The following is a 20,947-nucleotide window of genomic DNA, read 5'->3' as shown; positions in this document are numbered from 1 at the left end:
AAAATAAAATGAAACAATAAAGAAAAACACAATAAAAGAATTCAGCATTGTTAATCAGTTTTTGCAGTTTTTTGAGTGTCCTTCCTGTCCTTCTGAAAGAAACACTATCATTCTGTTTGATTTCTCATTGTTCTTGTATTGTTTGTTTTTTATTCTGCGCAGTGATTGCCGACGCCTTTACTTCTGTTAATTTCCAAAGGAGATAAATTAAATCTGCTCATAGATTTTCGTACATGGTTCTGTTTTACCAACACAAGATTCGACCTGATAATTTCTCACTTGAATACGTTTCCTTTGTTCTGCAAATTGTTTCATTTTTCCTTTCATCATCGCATCTCTCTTTGCATTTTGTTCATGTTCCTTAGGGGTGTCTCAAAGGCACATGAGGCAAATGTGTTTGTCTGCGTTGTCCAAACAGCAACTCCGAATGACATTTTCCAATTGACCCAAGAGGTGTAGTTCCATAATCACGTAGGACCTGAGATACAGCTATATTTGTAGAAATATGTGACAGTTTGGCTCTTTACACGCTTTTCTTTTTATACTAGCCATCAATCTTTCTACTATTCCATTAGCCTGTGGCCAAAGTGGAGTCATTTTCCTATGTTTCACTCCCATATACTTAAGAGACTTGCTAAATTAATTTCCATTAAAAGGTGGGCCATTGTCTGTCTATTTTGGGTATAACTTTAACAACACAATGTTATTGAACATGATTGGCGCCATACAGCACATATTATTCATTATTGGTTTTATCACCATTTTGTTTATCTTACAGGTGATCAAATCACATTCCTACAGTGCCGCATTACTTCAGATAAGTAGGTACTTGGGTAGGTTGTATTGTTCCCTTCTTTTACTGATCACGTATTCACATATTGCAGTAGTGTTAACATGCGGTCCTGACGAAAGCCACAGGTTGGCTGAAACATGTTGACTAATGAGGACGTGTTCCTATAATATTTGTGGACACGGTTCCCCCTAAAATTCCTGCTCTTTTTTTAGTTTGACGCCACTGGATATTGAATAAAATATTTTTTCCAATGGTAATCAATTTTAAATCACTTATTTAGTACACACTGCATCTTTTTTCATCACACTTATGGTAGTCTTCTTTCATCCTGAGAGATTGATCCTCCCTGTTATAACAACTAAAACATCCTTGAGCTCCTCCTTTTTACAGTAAATTTAAGGAGTTGTAGCTCTATAACCACACCAGGTGTGGTTATGGGAGGTCGAAGATGATGAAGCATGCCACCTCGGTGGGTGATGGGACTTGGCCCTTTTTAAGAAGACTTCTTTTCTTCTCTTCTTTTGTTTTTGTGCTGTTTTGCCGCTTGTGTTTCTTTGACAGATCGGTGTAGACCCGTGGATTCTTTGTGTTGTTAAAGTTGATTGATTCGGGGATTTGTCCACGCAGGTCTCTAAATTCCCTGAGACCCCATTATAAACTGTTTTTTTCGGTATTTTGGGTATACCCCATGCAGAAAAAATATCAGCAAGAACAGGAAGTTTCACAGATGTAGACATAAATGACACCATTTTCACAATTGGAAAGTACTCATCAATTACAACAAACAGATATTGCCCAGAGTCTTATGAAATGTTGTCATGCCATTTACATGGTTCCACTTGTTTAACTTTTTTATTCTTCTTACTTCTGTCAGAGTGTTATCCTTGTTAGATTCATGGATTAATTTTTGCTCTGAAATAGTCTCAGGAACCTCTTTCATCAGTCAGTGTTTTCAACAATTTCAACTAGATGTCTTGACAAATATTCAGATGGGTTGTTCTCATTTCCAGGCTTGTGAACTATCTTAAAATGAAAGTCCATAAATCTTATATCCCATATTTCAATACAAAGAGATCGTTTTGCTTTTAGATTTCCAAAAATGTTTGTTAGTGCTTGGTGATCAGTGATCATCACAAACAGTTTTCCAAATAAGAAGTCATGATAATTCTTGCATGCCCAGACTACTGCCAAGCTTTTTTTAGCTGGTTATGAGTATTTACTTTCAACATCCGTTACGCTTTTACTGGCTTGCTACACTACAAACCTTGTACCATCTTTACTAAGATTATGCGGCACTAACATGGCACTTAGTCCTACTGGACTGGATCGACTACTAGTTCAGTACATTGATCTGGGTCAAAGCATTTTAAGTTTGCTGCTGATGCTATATCATCCTTGATTTTCTTAAACGCAGTTTCACACTTTGCATTCCAGATGCATGCCTTTGCTTTCTTTGTTAACTCTCGAAGAAGCAAGCTAACAATGGCATCATCCTTGATATAACAAGAGCAATAACTAGCCATTCCCACAAAGGAGTGTAACTCTGTTATATATTTTGGACTGAATGTCACCATTAGAGAAGACACCTTCTTGGGATCTGGTTTCATTCCTGTACTTGAAAATATATGGCCATAAAACATGAATTCTGGTTTATCAATCTCCCATTTATCTGGGATTAACGTTAGGCCAGATTTCAGGATTTCTTGACATACTCCTCTCAATGCTTGGTTATGTTCACTTTCTTATTTTCCAAAACCAAGAATGTATCATTATAATTCATCAAATTCTTTACAGTCCTGGCGACTTTTTTTTATGATTTCTTTCAAAATTTCAACCACTAAACATATTCCAAAATTAAGTCTTTTGTAGCAGAACAACCACAAATGCATTCAACAAATTATGATATATCTTGATTTTTTCATCAACCTCTAATTAATGATAGCCATTGCAAAGAGGCAATTTTAAAAATACTGTTGCTCCATTTAAAATGCTAATTATGTAATTCAAATTTGGTCCTGGGTGCCTTTCGCTATCAACTGTGGTATTTGATACACTCATGTCAACACGAATTTGAATTTGACTAGTATTCTTCTTCGGTACCACTACTGTTGGGAACACCCAAGGATTTTGACCATTTGCGGGCTCAATAATATCTTGCTTTAGTAATTAATTTATTTCTTCATCCACTTTGTCTTGTGCATGTGAATTGGGACTCTCCTATGCATCTGTGCCAGAGGTTTTACCTTTCGTTTATGTGCAGAGAAATAGCTCTTCCTTTAGTTTACTCAGACCTTTAGTCAAAGTAGGAAATTCTTTTAGCATAGGATGTTTCACTATCTAATGAAATGTCATAATAAGAGTGCCATTAGTTGAGCTGTAACATTGCTCATTAAGCAAGGACTAGACATTTCCCCCTTTAAAACGTGTACTTCCTCTTTGAGGGACATTTTCCCATATGTCAGGTTTTGTTCAAACTTTCTTGACAAGTAACGGGATGTTTTTATCCCTAGTGAAAGACACTGACAGTTGATGACACAGTGGGGGTTTCTCCTGCATCTTATCATAGACAGGTACACAGATGATATTGCATGTTGCTTGAGTATCAAGAAAAAAAGGAACTTTCTGAGCTCCCACTCGGATGTCAACAGACACTGTGTATTTAATATTCGCTTTCTGTAACAAATTGATTGCTTCATCTCTGCTTTCCTCAGTCATCAAATATAGTCGTTCTTGTTCAAATTCATCTGCAGAAGAGTCATCAAAGCTTTCCATCGGCCTAATGTGTTTTACGTTTCCTTTAGGTTTTCGTTACCATGTTTTTCATTGTGTCTTCGTTTTGGTCTGTACACACTTGATTAATTTTTCCTCATTCTTTACACTGTTGCCCCATTGCTGGACATATATTTGTATGTGGAAATGGTTGCCCACACTTATAGCATGTTCTTCTGTATTTCCTTATAAAAGTTGTTCTATCAGCTTTATTTTCAGTTTTATTGTCTTTTTTGATCACTTCAGTCTTATTATCTTTTTTGACCATTTTTCTGACTTATTCCAAAGCTTATGTCATCCTTTCTTCCATATTTTTGGCATGTTTTTTAGCTTGTCTTTCAGTTCGTCCCATACGAAGCATTGTTTGCATATCATGCGTTTTTTCTAATAACCTTTTCCTGAATTCTACTGAATTTCATCCATGCATGATTCTTAATCTGATCGCTTCCTCATTATTAAACTTATTAAATTTGCAGAACATCACTAACTTCCTCAATTTGGTTACAAATTCATCAATGGTTTTATTATCTTGCTGACAATCAATATTGAAATTGTATCTTTTAAAATCTAAATTTCTTTGCGGATCAAACCGCTCATTTAGACATTTCATGATCCCCTTGTATGTATTATTATTCACATCAGGGAACATGACAATTATATCCTCTACCTCATCACCTACTAAATTAAGTAGTATGTTTTAAGTTTGCTAATCAGTGTGTTTGTTACATGTGGCTTTAAAAAAAAAATCTAATCTCCTCCTCCATTTTTTCCATATTTGAGCAATAGTCTGTTGATCCGTAATGTAAAATGGTAGAAGTCTCCTGAAAATCATACTGGAAAAATGTTCTTCCTCTTGGACATTTACATCATCCATATGTGTGTTTGCTGTTTTACTTGTTGAACTTTTAGATGGATGGATGGATGGATGGATGGATGGATGGATGGATGGATGGATGGATGGATGGATGGATGGATGGATGGATGGATGGATGGATGGATGGGTAAATGGATAGATAGATAGATAGATAGATAGATAGATAGATAGATAGATAGATAGATAGATAGATAGATAGATAGATAGATAGATAGATAGATAGATAGATAGATAGATAGATAGATAGATAGATAGATCGTTCTTTGGACTCAATGGAACAAACAAAGCATGGCCTATCTTATATTCCTGTGTATCAGCATCCTTTGAGTCTCTCGAGTTACCTCAAGTACTAAGTTGCCATTTACATAATTTTCATGTATATTTACTACTGAAAGAGCAATTGCCATCAGTATGCAATGAGTTAAGGAGTGGTGGATCGAAAGCAGGGTGTGCCAGGGTGAGTGAGGAAGCCGAGGCAGCGGGGAAAGCAGTGAAACAAGCTTGGTGGATAGCCTTATTTTATATTGTGCAAACATGGATAATGATAACCCCTCCCCCCATCCCTAACTCCCTAGCTAAAGTTCAGACCAATATTCACATGGAGAGTGTGGTACTCATCCGCAGGAAAGGCTGTACATTCTTGCAGTAAGTGCTTTTATAATAACAGTGAAACATAAGGCTGGAAAGTTCACCACAGGAGAGAATAGCTGACGATCAGACTCACTGACTGATATGACAGCTGGCTCTGAAACCATGCTCAAAGGAGGGCAAACTACATTAGCGGGCAATAATGAAAAGTTCATTTTATACCAGAATCCAATGCAGTATTAGGATTTAAGATCAATGCAGTAGCTATGGATGTCACATTACTCATAGCAGATCACACAATGTTAGCAGAGAGAGTCACAGAGAATGCAACCACTTTGTAACCTTTGCGTCCCACAGTAAAAGAACTGCAGTCTCAATGTAGTTATGGGCATTAGCGTTACAGACAATGGGCGGATCTCCTGAAAAATATTTAGCATCATGACGAGACATATGCTGGTGGCTTTTTCAAGCCCCTAGTGGATCAAGCTGGAAGAACCACAGACCCGTGTTACAATGAAAGGCTTGATGTTTGATCTGAAAAATGGAAAACAACCATTCTAAGCACATACTGTGCATAATTTTAGAAGGCTGTTTACCAACTATCGAAGGTTGTTTGCACATGCTGTGTTTGTCACAAAGGACATGTGCTGCATTATTAAAACCAAGTATTGTAGTGAGGCTGATGGGCTATAAGAAAGGTGTCAACCATATGAATGCTGATGCACCGATTTGTTCATAATCTTCTCTTCTCCTGATTCATGTTAGCATATCTATACACAGCGATTACATTACCTCTTGTACCCTTCAATAAAAAGGTGTGCCCCTGCACAGCCCTATCCTTACTCTGTTTTGATTTATTGTAGCTTACATTAGGACCTTAATGGCTCCACCTGGCTACAAATATTACATTGCTGTTTTAGATCCGATTGCATTAACTACATTCATGTTTCAGTAATAATGTTGGTAATCCTACTTTGACGTAAGCTAAGCAGGTTGCCGCCTCCAGGCAATCCTCCTGATGCGCCAGCGCTGCCAGCCTTTCTTAATGCACCGAGGACTGCAGGTCTCTTCACACCCTTTAACAGCCAATGAAGTCCCTGCTCTCATATTTTTAATTTTAGTAAACAGTATGAAAGCATCACCAGGATTAGAAGAGCAGTGAACACAGCGCTTCTGCATAGACCTGGAGACTGTTTTTATAATGTCCTTGGCTCCCTGACACAGAGAGAATTGGTGAGGACTGAAGTGTGCGTGTCAGCCTGGTCAAGGACAACATACAGGCCAGCCTGACATGCACAATTTATTTAGTTGCACAGTTACCTCATCCTGGCAATCAACATGATTGGCCACGCCTTACACGACACCAAGAGTGTGTTTCACAGCCCTGTATCTCATACGGGGCAATCAATTTTAATTTATGAAATGTGAGGTATTGTGGTGGCTTTTGCAGCCAGGGGGACAACTCTCCAGAGCTCCTATTGATGAGCCGCCCCTGTTTCTGAAACGCTCCTATACTCGGTGAAGTTTAACATAATCTATTATTAATTGCTTTTTGAATCCATAGGCATTGTCCAGCTCCACCAAGCCATTTATCACTCGATAATGGGCACCTAGAGTCAGGCGATGTTGGCAACGCCCATCCTTCATTAGGCAAAGTGTCCAAGGCTTTGCCAGACCTCCAGCCCTGCTTCCCATCCCTCCTGCCCTAGGAGAAAAGAGGGGCCGCAGCAAGGTGAAAATAACAGCACTCAACCACTCCTTTGCAAATTGGGATGATAGCTTCAGGAAGAGTACCAACTTCCAACTCCCACTGAAGTTTTTAAAAACAGACAACTTTGTATTTTTAAATCATTCCTGTTTACTTTCAGGAAATAAAGCTGTTTAACAAACGTTTTCAGTTTTAAAATGTAAACACAGGCATGATGAACTGCTATCCGTTGCAGGCCACCATCCTTCTCTTTGCAGTCAGCCATTGGGAGTACAAATTGTGATGTGCATAAATAAAATTCATTAGGCACTGTATTGTTTTGTAAATTAGCAATGACAGACCTTAGAACTGTGACGTAAGTGTTTGGGTGTGGTGTATAGAGTTCATGTTGAGAATGTTGAGTTCTCAGTTACACGCACAATGACAATGGACAATATTATGTACAATGTATCAGCAATTATGCCATCGTTGATCTTCTCCCAAGACATTCCAAGCACCAATGTTCTGTGTGCAGTGGCAGTTAAAGTTGTCAACACAAACACCGGTTCTACATCCTGGAATTAGAGATGGAAGTGGACTTCAGTGACAAAGAGCACGTTTCTAACATGGCTTATTGCTCAACCTAACTGGATGTCCCCTACATTCCAGATTACAGAAGATCACCCTGCAGAGAAGACACTAGTCCGCCTTCCGCTCCTTTCCGGGGCTTCCAACCTTGTCTTTACATGCCCAGCCACCTCAGTCAGCAAATTGTATTATCTTTTGCGTCAAGGAAACGATTCCCACAGACACATGGCACAGGGAGCCAGAGGTCGAGCCAGGCTATCACCCCCTGGTAGCCTCCAAACCCCTTTAGTATGTTCTCCGACCGTCATGGGTATTCAGTGGGGGCAGGATACATCCGACCTTTAGGTTTCACTGCGAGTCCAAAGGGACTACTCCCTCCCCTTTGTGATCCCCATCACCCATGCCACCTCCTTGCGACAAGCTGATGGAGGACCACTTCTGGAGGTGTTAGCTCTCTTGGCCAAGGGAGCTACAGAGAAGGTGCCAGAATCAGAAGTAGGTCTTGGTTGCTATTCCCGCTATTTTCTGGTGCCGAAGAAGGATGGAGGACTTCAACTTTATACCTGCGCCTTCTCAGTCTCTTCCTGAAAAAGGAGAAATTCTAAATGCTCATGCAACTCCTTTCTGCCTTGGACCCAGGAGACTGGATTGTATCGGTGGACTTACAGGACACTTATTTTCACATCTCTGTCCTGCCTGCCCACAGACGGTACCTGCAGCAGGGTAGGTCAAGATCACTTTCAGTTTGCTGTGCTTCCCATTGACATTAGCAGCACCCCTAATGTGTTAACAAAAGTGATGGCAGTGGTTGCAGCTCATCAGCAGAGGTCGGGGATTCCTGTCTTTCCGTACCTCAGCAATTGGCTGTTGAAGGCGGGCTTGCCCCAGGCTGTCGTCTCCCACCTTCAAGCTAAGGTAAACCTTCTGCACTCGCTGAGTTCCACCATCAATGTGCTGAAATCATACCTGACTCCCGTTGGCAAATTAGGGCTCTGCAGTGAGATCTGAAGTTCCAGTGGGAACATCATCAGAGGAATCTCTCTGACATTGTCCAGATCTCAGGGGCAACTTAAAAAGACGTGCAGTGGTGCTATCGAACTGCGATACGGTCAGTGGCAGACCCCTCTCTCTTCCACAAACAGAGCTGACTGTAGTGACTGATGCGTCACTTCTGGGTTGGGGTGGCAATCTGGTAGAGGTGAAGATCAGAAGACTCTGGTCTCCATAGGAATCTGGACTCCACATCAACCTGTCTGAACGATATGGCGAACAAACTGGGTCATCAATGCCTAATGGATCACAAATGGCATCTCCATCAAGAGGTGGAGCGAGGTCTCTTCCAAGAATGGGAGAGCCTTGGTTGGATCTGTTTGCCTCAGTTGAGAACGTGCATTGTCAGCAGTTGTGTGCACTGGAGTTTTCAAGGTGGTTCTTGCTCGGAGAAGCTTTCCTTCTCAAGTGGAGCTCAGCCTGGTCGCAGAAGTTAACCCTGCGACCAGTGATCTATGTTTAAGGAAGTGCCCTGGTGACATACCAAATTCTTCTACTATTACTTGATTCCCTCATGGAATAAGTCCACTTGTACCAACTCTGTTCCTGATGCTTTCCAACGATGTCACTCCCTGTTAGAGTGAGACAGGCTCAGCACAGTAATAAATGGGGCATGTGCCATTACAATATAAGTCCTTCATATATTCTGGCATGACTGTTCAGTGCAACACTCAGTAATCTTGGGAGTGAATGTTGTATTTTCATGGTGTGCAGGAGTAGTCAATGTAACAAAGTAATAACATTTGCTATATATTCCTCACCCATTTCCAGCAGGTTACGACTTTCTAACCATCGAACAATCCATTGTGTTTGGGCTGCAATATAATACAACTCGAAATTTGGAGCTCCCATCCCACCTATGCTAGTGAGGAATTTAATTTTCTCTAGAGCCACTTTGCGTCTGCCACTATTCCCAAAGAGATCCCCTAGGAGAGAGACTTGCTTTTTAAAGATTGTCTGCAAGACAACAATCGGGAAATTGATGAAATCATAAAGTTAACTAAGAAGCATTTCTATTTTAGACAATGCTATCCATCTAGCAGAAAACAGTGGCAACATCCTCCAAAAGGTCACTTGAGAGTTTAACGCTTTAACACCAAGTTTACCCATAGTAGATCAGGCTCAGACTCGTATACTTGTATTATCAAATATCTCAAAGTAATGGGTTCTCACTTAATCGCATCACCCCAGTTTCTCACTATACTGCTCAATAGATCCAGTCATATTGGATAGAAACAGTATTTTACCCAGTTCACCTAGGGCCCAGAAATATTCTTGAAATCTTGTAGGGTCTCTACTATAAGTTGCAAGTCCATTTTAACACCCTTTTCATATGATAAATAAGATTATATGAGTAGAGCCGTGCAGTGGCACACCCTAGTCACGTCCCCATTCCGCAGCATAGTGGTGAGTGATTCTATTGCTAGTGCTAACAGCAGTGGCGAGACAGGGTAACCCAGACGTGTGCCTCTCCTCATCAGAATAGGTGCCAATATTGTGGCTCCGGTTGTAACTCTCGCTATGGGATTGGAATACAACTGAGAAATCCAATGCCCGTGTGTGTGTTTAGGCCAAATTTTTCAGAACCTGGAATAAGTGTTGCCAGTTCAAAGATGTGAAGGCCTTCTGTATATCTAAAACCAACAATGAAGAGCAAGTGTAGTGTACAATAGCCCTTTCCATTACCTGAAATAGTATCCTCATGTTTTGTGCTGTGATGTGAGCAGGTATAAGCCCATCCTGATCTGGATAAATGAGCAATAAAACATAAGGGTATCAATTTGTGAGGCAGGATTTTCCCTAATATTTTATAGTCAAAGTTGACTGTCAGTGCTTTAATCATTATGGAGGGCCCTTGTCTCTGTCCTCCGTGCCCGTTTTTGCCGCCCTTTTCCCTCCACTGCTGCCCCCGTAGCCGCCTCCCCCCTGCCGTTCCTGCTCCCACCTCCCAGCTGCACTTCCCTCCCCCTTCCCTATTTCATGGCGGCCGCTGCTTGGGTGTCTGAGCAGGACCTCTGACCTCCTGGCCAGAGTCCCCGCTCTTTGCCCCAGCAGCTCCGCTTTTGTGCTGCCTGTCTCTGCCCCCTACACCTCTTTTCTTGTAGGTGATCAAGGCCCTCCTCCAGCCGCAGGCTCCCGCCTGCGCCTCATCCCTGTTGGTCGAGTGGGAGAGCCTTGCTCTTCTGCTGGTCCGCTGTTGTCTGTCTGCGTGTTTTGTACCCATTATTATTTTTTTGTCTGTCTTTTTGTTATTGTGCCTTGTATCTGTTTTTTCTGTAATTCTGTTTCTTTTTGCCTGTTTTTTTCGTATTGCACCTGTGCCCTTGTCTCTGTCCTCCGTGCTCGTTTTCGCGGCCCTTTTCCTGCTGCTGCTGCTCCTGCGTCCCCCTCCCCTGATGTTCCTGCCACACAGCTGTGCTTCCCTCCCCCTTCCCTATTTAATGGTAGCCGCGCGCACCGGGCGCACCAAAGCCAAGCCCGTGTGCGCCCATCCGCAACCTGACCGCGACCAGCACCAGAGACCCTGGCTCTCCGACCATCCACCGCTACGACTCAGCTACCCTCCCCACACTCAACCCTGGAAGGAACAAAAACTGCCAGCTGTCTATGCCGAACACCACCCACGGCCAGTTTTACTGCCGACACTCACAACAATCCTTCACCACCCTCTGTAACCCCACGGCCGCCACCCCCACGGCAGATGCCAGCACCCCCCAAGTCCAGAGGTGCATCCTCCTCAACATGCGCTCCCTGCGTAGGCACGCTGTAGAGATCTGGGGCCTTCTTAACACCCTCTCACCAGACGTCGCCTTCTTCACGGAAACATGGACCAATCCCACCTCTGCCCCGACATCGCCACCGATACAAGATCCAGAGGAAGGACCGCCCCAACCACCCAGGTGGAGGACCTGCCATTGCACACAAGAGCTCCATCTGACTCACCACCTCCAGCACGAACAACTCCCCGTCCACCACCGAACACTCCGTTCCCAGATCCAGACCGGCGCCAGAACAACCATACGATGCACCCTCGCCTACAGTCCTCCAGGACCTCAAACCGCATTCACCACTACCATCGCTGACCTCATCGCACCCCACGTTATCACCACCACGGACTACACATTCATCGGAGACCTCAACTTCCACTTCAACAACCTCAGCGACCCCAACTTGACCCCCCTCCTGGACAACCTCGCCAACCTCGAACTGAAACAACTCGCCACAACCCCTACCCACAGGGCAGGACACACCCTTGCCCCAGTCTTCACAGGAGATAACAACAGCCACTTCAGTCACATTACACAGTGCCCCACTTCCACGTCGACAAACCCACCACCCCCAAACCTGCACCCCACCCTCCACAAAAGGAACTGGAGCAAGGTTACCGAGGATCACCTCAACTCCACCCTCAACCGCAAACCCCCCCACATCTCAACCAATGCCAACTCAACAGCCAAAGAACTTCACAGATGGATCACCAACTGCGCAGATAAGCTTACCCCCCTCTGCAACGCCAACAGACAGCGCCCCAGGAAGGCCACCTGGTTCACCGCCGACCTCCAAGAATCCAGACACACCTGCAGACATCTCGAGACGCATTGGAGAAACAGCAAAACTTCGGAAGACCACTCCACATACAAGAACGCCATGACAGAATACCACCAACTCATCAGGTCCACCAAGAGGACCTTCCTCCGAAACAGAATCCATGCCAGCAACTCCAAGGAACTCTCAACATCATTCAGGAATTCACCAACCCCCCCCCCCCCCCAGTGAATCCACAGACAACACACCTTCCCAGGACCTCTGCAACATATTCGGCTCCTACTTCCACCGGAAAATAAGATCCCTCTACGACAACTTCAACAGAGACACCAAACCCACTCCTCCCCCAGCAACGACAGTCATCCTACCATCTCCTCCTGGACCTTAGTCACCACCGAAGGCACCACATCGACCATGAAAGGCATTCACTCAGGAGCCCCCACGAACCCCTGCCCTCTGCACATCTTCCACAGAGCTGCCGCCGCCATTGCACCATAGCTATGACACACCATCAATGCCTCCTTCAAAACCGGCACATTCCCGGACGACTGGAAACGCACAGAAGTCAAGCCCTTCCTCAAGAAGCCCACAGCAGACCCGATGGTCCTCAAGAACTACCGACCCATCTCTCTCCTCCCTTTCGCGGTCAAAGTCACTGAAAAGATAGTCAACCCCCAACTAACGAATCAACAATCAATCAACATCAGATGCGGCCCCACTCTGCACATCTTCAGGTAGACCCTCAAAACCTGGCTCTACGACTGACCGGAGCTGCTCCCCACGCCCCAGCACCTTAAGACCCTTACGGGTGAGTAGCGCACTTCAACATTCCCTGATTGATTGATTGATTGATTGAGGGCAGACAGCTGACTTTGAAGAGTCTAGCATACAAAGCCTCCAAGGGTTGCTTTCTTTTTAGATTTATATATAATATATTTGATTTTTAATTGTTTAAATATTATTTATTTATTATATTTATTTTTTTATTTGGAGTAGTCTTTAATTTTTTTTAACTGCTGGAGTGTGAATAGTAAATTTTACCCGTCCGCTATCTAACACTTTTACTACTATTGCACTCACTGGAGTGGGAATAGTAATTTTTGCCTCTCCGCTATCCAACACTTTCCCTACTGTTGCACTCTCTGGAGTTGGAATAGTAATTTTTACCCCTCGGCTATCCAACACTTTCCCTACTGTTGCACTCACTGGAGTGGGAATAGTAATTTTTATCCCTCCACTATCAATCACTTTCCCTACTGTTGCACTCAATGAAGTGGGAATAGTAATTTTTACACCTGCGCAATCCAACACTTTCCCTACTGTTGCACTCAATGGAGTGGGTATAGTAATTTTTACACTTCCGTTATCCAACAATTTTCCTACTGTTGCTCTCTTTGGAGTGGGAATAGTTATTTTTATCCCCACCGCTATCCAACACTTTCCCTATTGTTGCACTCACTGGAGTTGGAATAGTAAATCCAACACTTACCCTACTGTTGCACTGACTGTATTGTGAAATTTAAGTTGAAATATTTTTGAATAGTTTAATGTTTTAATTTATTATAGATTTTTGTTTTTTTATATTTTAAATCATTGATATATATTTTTTGGTATATAATTTTAAACTTTTAACATAAATTAAAAATAATAGTTTATTAATTGTTTTAAAGTAAATATATATGTATAAATAATTATGTTTGTGTGTTTATCTTTTTTTATTAAGTTTATTGGTTATATTTTATTAAAATGTATATTAAATTAATTTTTTTAAAAATTAAATTCAATATTTAATATATATTATTTTATTTTATATTTATATAAAAGTCGATATTTCATACATCTTTATTTTTTACACCGATAGTTTTTAGTCAATATTTTTGTACTTGCCTGTTTAAGTATAGGAGTCAATATTTTTGTTCACAACTCATTGCGCCTTCTGGAACTCTTGGACCCATGGGAAGTGGCGCGCATGCCGGCAGAGCATAGCGACTATAAATAATTCCGCAAAGTTCAGTAGATGCGCTCTCAGCCTACAGCAAAGTCCACACCAAATTGTTGCAGGAAACTGTTTATTCGCATAACGCATTTCGGCTACCCAGCAGCCTGGGTTACATGTGATATCACCACCACTCGGGTGTCTTAAAAATGCATGTAAACATTGACAAAGGGCACCTATGAGGAACAAAAGTGACGGCCATATTGAAACGGTGTCAAACCCTGGTCAGAAATAGGTATTAAGCCATAAATAGTGCATACTCAAGCATAGTAGACAACTTGAAAAAGGAAATCCAATGGCAGTTACCACAAATAAGCATAACCTGGTGCCCGAGTCTGGACACGATTATCACGTAACACAATAATCAATCCGCGTGAAGGCGTAGTGCCTGTACAGTACTGTGTAATAGAATATTACCCCATACAATTGGATAGTCCAGGCTAACAGAAAACTACCTGAGTAGAAACAGGTAGATGGGAAGGCACGACTCGTACTGGTCAAGTATCCTGGCATATTCTGACTCAGGTAAAGGCATAGTGCCCATTGATCCCCAAAAGAATACTCAAATCATGCATGGTTTGTCTTATCTGTGACGACATCCAAGGAGTGACGATGAAGAAAAGGGTAGGGAACCCATGCTCGTGAATGAAGTGAAGGTGTGTCCCTTCCTTTCCTCCTGAGAAAGAAAACACAAAAGGAAAATATCAATATCAAAAGAGATACAACTTAAAAACAATGTGAAAAAAATAATGTGTGTACTATCATAGTGCTTGAAAAATTTGGTTTCTAATACATCCGGAAGAAGAGCAGAAACAAGGGCGAAAACCTATTCCAGCAAGTTCCTCTTCCTGGTTTAAACCCCTGGGATTCTCGTCTGAAAGTCTATTATGTATTTAGACTCCTTCTTCCTGAGCTTGAGAATTCTGTCGCCCTTCTGAGATCATTCTTGATCTGTTCTATGGCACAATAGGACAGCTGTGAAGCATCAGAGAAATGTCTGTCCTGAAAGTATCAGGCTACTGGGTACCAAGGATCCCTGTTTGTAACAGCCCTCATGTGCTTCAGTATTCTCTTTTTGGCCATCAAGGTGGTGCTGCCTATGTACTATAATTTACACGGGCACTCAATGATGTAGATGACAAAAGTTGTGCTACACATGAGGAATTGAGAGGTGACTCTCCTGGATGGCCCTAGTGTGATCTCTTTGCGCATCAGACTATTCTTGCACGCTTTTAGTGGCCACAAGGAAAAAAGCCCTGAAGGTTATGCGTGTTGGTGCTCGGTGATTCCATAATGTCACTATGGACCAACATGTCCCTAAGGCTGTGTCATCTCCTGTAAGTGATGTGAGGTCTATCATCAATGTTACTGCCAATGATGCCGTCGGACTTAAGTATGTTCCAGTTCTCTACCAGGATCCTCTTGACATCATTGGCATCGCTGTTATATGTCAAAATTATCCTGGTGCTGTCCTCAGTCTGTTCTGTTACATTGCCCACTTAGTCACAGAGTGTCTCCTGTCTGCTCATGCCATCAGCTCTTTCACTTGCCGTATTGAGAACCCAGATCGGGTATCCCCTCTCTCTGAATCTGTTGATCAGGATCCTGCCCTCCTGTTGGTATGCTTCCTCGGTGTTGCAGTTACGTTTGGCCATCAGAAGCTCATCAAGAGGGATGCTCCATTTGAGGGTCTCTGGGTGACCACTGAGGGCATGTTGCAGGCTGTTGCCACCCGTGCTCTTCCGGAACAGTTAGGTGTGGATTCTGTTCTGCCTGATCTCTACCTTGAGGTCCAAATAGTCTACTGAGGTGTTACTGATATTGCTAGTCAGGAGTATATTACGGTTGTTGGTGTTGAGTTTCCTGATGAAATCTATTGCTAGACTCTCCAAGCCCCTCCAGATGATGAACAGGTCGTCGATGTACCTGAGCCACACCACGACCGACCAACATCAGGAGCTAGCTCAGAACTGCAAAGTACCTCCTCCTCCCACAGGCCCATGAACAGATTAGCAAAGCTGGGCGTGAAGCACAAACCCATGGCAGCCCCAGTCTGTCTGTAAATGACCCCATCAAATAAAAAGATGTTGTTGACATCTAGTGTGATAAGAAGGAAATCATCCTCCCTCTCGATATCCTGTAGTTTGCCTAAGAAGTCTTTGGTGTCCCTGATATATGATGCTAGATTAGCAACGTGGTCACTTAGAAAGTGGTCTACGTATTTAGACACGTGCTCCAAACACTGCCTCTTCAGCACACTATAGGGCGCCCAGGTGGGACAAGTGAATCCCTGTGAATTTTAGGAAGTAAATATAAGACTGGGAGTTTGGGATTGTCTTTTTTGAGAAAGCAATACTCCTCCCACTCTAGAATCCCCCTGTATTTCCACTCACTCAGTTTGTCCCACATGGTGGTAATACTTCTGGTATACTTATCCCTAGAGATGGAAGTGTAGAACATGGTGTCATTGAGTTGTCTCATAGCCTCGGTTATGTATATATCACGGTCTAGCAACACCACATTGCCACCCTTATCGGCAGAACGTATCACAACATCATTGTTCCCAGCAAAGGAAATAAGGGTTTGCACAAAGGTGAGATACCCTATTACTGTGATGTGATTTGTACTGATATTCCATGAGAGATTTGGTGACCACCTCACGGAATGTGTCGATACTGTCATGAGGAAGAGTGGGAAAGAAAGTAGACCGTGGCTTGAAGCTAGTACTGGCTGCCTCATCATCGGTAATGCCCCTGAGTTGATGCCATTTCTTAAGTTTGAGTTCGAGAATATATTTGTATAGGTCAAGTCGAGTATTGGACTAATTAGAAGAAGAGGAGGGACAGAAGGAGAGACCAAAACATAGGGTTTGCTTCTGAGTGTCACTTAAAGGTCTCTTTGATAAGTTAATGATAGTATGGATGTATGACATTACAACGCGTGTCATTACAACGCGTGCAGTTACATCGCATGCGTTACAATGCATGCGATGTTACAACGCTATGCCATTACAACGCAAGTCTTTACATCGACTTGCGCTAGATGGCGTGCTAACATTAGAAAAGTGTAATTTACTATTCCAACTCTAGTCCACTTAACAGTAGGGAAGGTGTTGGGATAGTAAACTACACTATTTGTAATGTTAGAACGCCATCTAGCGCAAGTCGATGTAAAGACTTGCGTTGTAATGGCATTGCGTTGTAACATCGCATGCGTTGTAACGCATGAGATGTAAAAGCTGCGCGTGGTAAAAACCGCGTTGTAATGGCTGTTCCCCGATAGTATTATTAACCATTTCTGGATCCATCAGTGTGCCTTGTTGGAACCCGTGGTGCTTGTTCCCATGTGCCCCCATCCTCTGCTCTTCCGCCATCTTTGCTGGATCCGGAGTCTTCTTTTGCGGCTCCTCCTTGACCTTTTCCTCTGCCTCGTCCTCTCTGTCCCCTGGGTTTTGGGGCCAGTATATCCCTCGTTGTTTGCCTGCCCCGGCGTAGCAGGTGGTATTCATCCCAAAAAGTCACCTGTCTAATGACCCTCTCATTGCCCGAGGTGCTACTTCCCGATGTCTCAATGTCACTGGCAGTAGATTGCTCTGACAGCAAGCTTTCTACCGTTGCCTCCGGTGGGTCGTTAATCACAGGTTTGTCTTTGTATAGGTGGTCGTACTTTCTGCTGAAAGTGAGAATCCTCCCACTGTCATAATCACCTTAGTCCCTATGTATCTTTCGCTGTTTGTGGGCTTTGATGTTGTCCTCATGGTTCTTGAGGCAGTCCTTTATTGCCTCCATTAGTCTCTTCAAGGTTTCAGGTTCCAGATTGGCCTCAAGGTCCTCCTGGATTGCCTTTATTTCAGCTTGTAGTACATCGCGATCTATCCACGCATACTTGACCAATATTTCCAGCATGTGTCTGGAGCTGGAAGAGGAATTTTCAGACCACTCCTAAGGCAATTTAAGGTTGGGTGAGTCATAGGATCGGGTAGTAAAGATTCTTAGACCCCTTGGAACCATGTTGTTTCCTGCAACAATTTGGTGTGGACTTTGCTGTAGCCTGAGAGCCCGCCTACTGAATTTTGTGGAAATATTTTTGTTGTCTATATTTTTTACTCGATATTTTTTACATCGGTATTTTTTACATCGATGTTGTGTCAGTAAACCTACAACCATATGAAATGGGATCTAACTCCCCGGTTTCATTTGCCTCCATCCTACTCAAAATCTCGCTTTAAATAATTTCACCATACTAAAGCTCCCTCCAGCCCCCAACACTCAGGGTAGAGACTCAAACATTTTCTGCCAATGTAATATACAACAATAACAAGAACTACTGTATTTGAACTGAACACCCATGGGGGAACAAGACAGGAAGAGGAGGAGATAGCCCTGGGTGTACCAACTACGACGGTGGCACTTGTGGCCATTTGAACCCTGTTTATTGATATTATAAAAGTACTGGGGATTCCCAGCAGCCTGGTGTAGGCAATCAATCATGCATGTGACTCTATAAAAGATACCTGAAGAATTGTAATTACAAGCAAATTACGAGTTCCATCCAACAAGAATCCAGCTGAAGAAAAATAGAGCAAAAAGCAGTAACGAAAAGGTAGTAAAGTTGGTGATAAATAAAAATTGGGAAACTAAAATGTTATGATACTCAATCTCAAAGCAAAGCCTCCTAGTACTTAGTCTAAGCAGGAAATGGCATCAAAATGTCAAATAACAAACACTGGAAAGGCAACCATTTTCAATTATATTCGATTTAAGGCTAGACAGACATTCATCCGGAGAATTGTGTCTTCTAGACACAAGAAAAAGAAACCCTTATTTGACATTCTTTATGTTTTCCATGCTTGTGCATTCAACTTGTTGCCCTGTCAGACTGGCGCTCCACACAGTCCATTAAACATCCATTTGACCTGTCGTGGAGATGCCAACATTGACATGTGGCAAAAGCTATACCATATGCTAAGCGAAGGCCCAGAAATGCACTGCCTCCTCAGGGCAGCTCCTGTACAGATATTGTATTGTATTGTAATTGCATTTATATAGCACTTACTACCCCTGACGAGGCGTCGAAGTGCTTTTTCGGCGAGTAGTACGCTACTCCGGGACCCATAGAGGATTAGTGTTAAATTAGTATACTGAAATATGAAAGTAATTTAAGTAGTGGATAGGTTAGTCCCTTATTTGGATTCAGAAGGATAGCAGAAGGATAGAAGAGGAAAAAAGGTTTGTATTTATATAGCGCTTGTTACCCCTGATGGGGTGTTGAAGCTCTTTTTTTTGGCAAGTAGCAGGCTACTCCGGAATCCCATAAAGAATTAGTGGTGAATGAGTATGGTGAAATAAGAAAGTAATTTAAATGGTGGATATTAGTCAGTTATTTGGAGTGAGAAGGATAGCGGAGGGATAGAGGGAGAAGAAAGGTTTGCATTCATATAGCACCTGTTACCCCTGATGGGTGTGGAAGAGCTTTTCTGGCGAGTAGCACGCTACCCATAAAGGATTAGTGTTGAAAATTAGTATAGTGAAATATGAAGTAATTTGAGTGGTGGATATGTTATTCAGTTATTTGGCTAGAGAGGGTTGGCGGTTGAATAGAAGAGGGAAAGAGGTTTGTATTTATATAGCGCTTGAACACCTGATGGGGTTTTGAAGCGCTTTTTTGTCGAGTAGCACGCTACTCTGGAACCCATAAAGGATTAGTGTTGAATTAGTATAGTGAAATATGAAAGTCATTTGAGTGGTGGATATGTTAGTCAGGTATTTGGATTGGGAAGGGTTGAGGAGGGGTAGAAAAGGAAAAAGGTTAGCATTTATATAGTGCTTGCAATCCTGATAGGGTGTTGAAGCGCTTTATTGGCAGGAAGCACCCTACTCTGGAATACATAAAGGATTAGTGGTGAATTAGTAAAGTGGAATATGAAAATTTGAGAAGTGAACATGTTAGTCTATTATTTTGATTGAAAAGGATAGTGGAGGAATAGAAGAGTGAAGGATTTAGATATTATTTTTTTGGGAGGTCATAGCAGTAGGAGGAGACTTTTGGATGAGTAAAAAGGGGTTGTGGCTCGAGGCTGTCCCCGTAAATGGTCTAAGATATGGTCCCCTTGGAACATATATCGTGGAAACACCTGTACCCCCCCCCTCACATGCCCGACGATGATGTCTCCCTGTCCCCGTGATTTCCATAATGTATGATTACTGTATTACTATGTATATGGAACCTTGCGATACCCCCTGTATTGACTGTCAGATACTATGCCATGTTGTCGAGTTTGTTCAATAAAAAAGATTTATAAAAAAAAAAAAGGGGGTTGTGGAGGGGAAGAGTCAGAGGGAAGAGTTTATAAAGATCGGTATAGTAAAAGTGGTGTCAGACGATGCAAGGAGAGGTAGAGTAGGGGAGAGTCTAGAAAGGATTATTTTGGGGATCATGGTAGTGGGATGGGGTTAGGGATGAATGAGAGAGTGGATGTAGAGGATATATTGATGGATGTATAGGGTGAGAAATAGGGTAGTGCATTGGAAAGAATAGTAGAAAGAAATTTGAGATGAGTCAGAAAGTTGGGCTAGAAGATATATTGAGAGAAGTATAGGCTGAGAGATAGGGTAGTGCATTGGAAATGCTAAATTAGAAGAGAGTGATAAATATATAGATCCATAACTACATTGAAAGTATATTGATGCATAAAGGAGGTAAGTATATGTAGATTAAAGATATTGATAGAGGTACGGGATGAGAAATAGGGTAGTGCATTGGATATGCTTTTTCGGGAGAAAAGTAACAAACACACAGATCCAAGTACATGGAAGGTACATAGATGCAAAATGGAAGCAAGTACATGTAGACCAAAGATGCACCAGATAAATTCCGGTTTTCAAGTGTTGTGTACTTAAATGTTTTGTTTTTTGTTTTACAACATAATTATTCTTCATGTTTATACAAAGCAATACACAAAGATAGGTACATATCTATAGTGAAAATAAATGCTTATATACAGAGGGATATGCTGTAAATTTCTGTTTGCGTATGGTGCTTATTTGGGGAACAGCC

The 20,947-nt window shown here is 42.4% G+C and overlaps 1 protein-coding gene across 1 annotated transcript in view; it reads left to right on the top strand.

The window, feature by feature from the left end:
• ANKAR (ankyrin and armadillo repeat containing) overlaps positions 1-20,947 on the top strand; it is a 1,190,398-nt gene that overhangs the window by 908,810 nt on the left and 260,641 nt on the right. The gene's annotated exons all lie outside the window — the stretch shown is intronic.

Source organism: Triturus cristatus, chromosome 3_2, assembly GCF_964204655.1.
Source record: "Triturus cristatus chromosome 3_2, aTriCri1.1, whole genome shotgun sequence".
In the NCBI taxonomy this organism is placed as follows: domain Eukaryota; kingdom Metazoa; phylum Chordata; class Amphibia; order Caudata; family Salamandridae; genus Triturus; species Triturus cristatus.
Note: the sequence above shows the minus strand (reverse complement) of the source record. Positions and strands in the feature narration are given on the sequence as shown.